This window comes from Buceros rhinoceros, unplaced genomic scaffold (genome assembly GCF_000710305.1).
Source record: "Buceros rhinoceros silvestris isolate BGI_N320 unplaced genomic scaffold, ASM71030v1 scaffold22868, whole genome shotgun sequence".
Classification (NCBI taxonomy): Eukaryota; Metazoa; Chordata; class Aves; order Bucerotiformes; family Bucerotidae; genus Buceros; species Buceros rhinoceros.
The window spans coordinates 1-2,976 of NW_010426619.1; positions in this window are offsets into that span (position 1 = coordinate 1).

Below are 2,976 nucleotides of genomic sequence, written 5' to 3' on the forward strand. Positions count from 1 at the left end.
CTGCTGCACCTAAACTGGGCAGGAAGGTCCCAGTTGTCCCGGAGCAAACCAGCCAATGCTCTCCAAGGAGCACGGACACCCACCCAGGGCCGGGACTCAGATGAAGCTGGAAACCCCCAGAGCAGTGTTTCCAGCTGGCATGGGGTCACTTGGAGTCCACCCAACCCCCTCAACACCCTCTTGGGAAGACACCAGGGTAAAGCCATCCTTCGCCCGCCTGCATCTGACCCTTCCAGCTTCCCACAGCAGCCCCTGGAGCATTAAAACCTGAGGGCTGGGATCTGCCGGTTATCCCGCAGAGTCCCAGATAACCCCACAGTTATGCCGCACAGTCACGTGCCCCAGCCCGAGTTCAGCCTCGTCAAAAAGGTTTGTCCTCACCAAAGCGCCGTAGTGTGAGGAACCACCACTCCTCGCCCAGAAGAGGCAATGGTGGCATGAACGGCTCTTCCCCATGTTGTGTCTGTGACTCTCTGGCATGGAACCACTTCTCTGGGCAGAGACAGTCTGTGGAGGGCACCGCGGGTTCTCTAGACATCGCGATGTCATTTTGGAGAACACTGAAAAAAGGCACCGGTGAGTGGCCCTGGCTCTGAAAAGGGCCATTCTCCCCTCCAGCATCACCCCAGCCCTCCTTCCGCTAGATTTCTGCCGCTTCCCCAGTCGCAACACACCAAAAATAACCATCAGGTGGCAAGGAGTTCCACAGGGGACACGTGGGGTACAGGTTTTAATTAAAAGTTAAATAATTTAAGACATTTGTTTACAGGCAGCAGTTACCGTTGCTCACTCTGTACATTGCATTTATTAGACATCAATGAGGAAAAACAGAACACTTGGCACAAGAATGCCAATATTTTTTTTAATTATTATTATTATTTTTGGACACATGAACACAAAATATCCCTGCAGGCTAAAAAAATAAAATAAAATAAAATACATTGCAAGTTGTACACGACCAGCATCTCACCGCCACAGGGGGCTGCTAACCCGCCCCACACAGTTCAGAAAGTACCTCGTATTGCTAGAGACACACACCCAGTCCAGCTCAAGAAAATACCAGTTCAAACGTTACACGTCTAACCATAGAGAAACAAAAAGGTACAGCGTAGAGCCCAAAGGAACAAATGCAAACATCTCACATTGAAGTCTCAGCCTCTAGACACAGAAATATGAGAACGCCAATAGCAATAGAAAATCCGTCAGGGATGGTTCCAGATCCTTCCTCCCGCGCGCAGGAAGATCCCGGCGGGCGGGCAGAGCTGACACAAAGCCCGCGCTCACCCGCCCTCCCACAGGGCACATCTCCTCCCTTGCCACCCCGCGAGAGAGCTCCCAGGGCACATCCTCCAGGATGGCTGGGGTGGGCAGAACGCTGGCTCTGAGCAGAGGTGCCCTGGCCCGGCCGAGGGGCAGAGGTGCTGCAGAGAATGGATGGCGCCGGGGCTGGGCGAATCCACCGCGACGCCCTGCGGATGCAGCTACGGGCACGACACTGCATGGTGGAGCTCACAATGACACGGAAGCCAGGCTGGTGGAATGCCGGACCTCGGTCAGACTCGGCTGGTCACAAACAAGCACAATGGGCTGGAAAATGGGGTTTCGGCCTTTTTTTTTTTTGTCAACCACCCCCTTCCCCAAGTCTTTAAACTTTGCTACATTTAAAATCTTCCACACCACAGAGCTAAACAGTGGCCAACAGGCTTTATTTATAAAAAATAACCCAGAACAAAACACCCTAAGAACTACAGCTACAGAATGCACATCTTCCCATTGATTGACACATGCAGAACGATTTGGTCAGGCCCAGCCCTGGGCTCAGCCCCACGCCGGGCAGCGCTGCCACAGCTCTGAGCTCCCGCAGCGATGGCACTGTCCCCACAGTGGGGCTTTCGCTCTGGGCTGGGGACCTTCTGGCCCGGCGTCCCAGGGCAGTGAGGGCTGACAGTCCGCGTAGTCAGAGGGTAAATATTCAGTCCAGTCCCAGGCCAAGAGAAGAGAGGCTCTTGCTCCGCTCGATCTGAACCGGGGGTGCTTGGCACTGGACAGCTAAAGTGAAGTATCTCCTACGCGCCCTCATTAAACCAGTCACATTCTCGCCTAGTGCACGAACTCAAAATCACCATCATCGCTCCTGTCGCCTCAGAGGGCGCTCAGTTTCTTTTCAAGGTGCCAAAGTTCTCCACGTGTGTCGGGTCAGCCAGAGTTCAGTCTAAAAAGGGGTTTTTTGTCTTCTCCCTGAACGAGTACTGAGAAAAGCAGCCATCAAGCTGAAGCAGCGTCAGTCTCCCACCCACATGTCCTGATTTTATTACACAAGTGAGGTATTCTTTAAAAAAAATTTTAAAAACTAATAAGAATCTTCTTTTCCCCCGCTCCCTCTGCCAGGAGCAGAGTTCACTTCAGTCCCATCTCCAACAGAAATAAAAAAAGGTTGAACTTAATTTAATGAGATGTTCTACTGGAAGGAAGGTTATAAAACCGTTTGTTTGAAGACTATGTTCAGCGTACTCCGGTACAACTGAGAACCCCAGCATTGACAAATGTAAACTTCCATTTATTTACAAGCTTAAAGACTGAAGGAAACAGCATTTCATATTGCTGAGTTTCGAGGGGGCTGGTTCCTAAGCTCTCGGACAGCAGCCGGCGTAGCAGCAAACCCCACGCAAGTGCCAGAGCTCAGTGCCATCACTGGGCTCTTCAGGCTCTGGCGGCCGAAGCAGCGCTGCCGGCTCTGCTGGGCCAGGAAGGGCTTTTACCCTGCGCTGGCTTGGGCTCACAGCCAGAGGAGCCTGGTCTGAACCTACTCTGGTCGCTGACTCCTAGAGGGTTCAGTGAAACCAAGGCCCTGCTCTTTACTACATGCTGCAGCTGAAAAAAGCCCCACAGATCAAAACCCCCCAATTTCTCAGCTGGGGCAGAATCAGTAGGGGCTGCCAGGGGCTGCAGGTGCTGCCGGGGGGAGCCGCGGGGGGA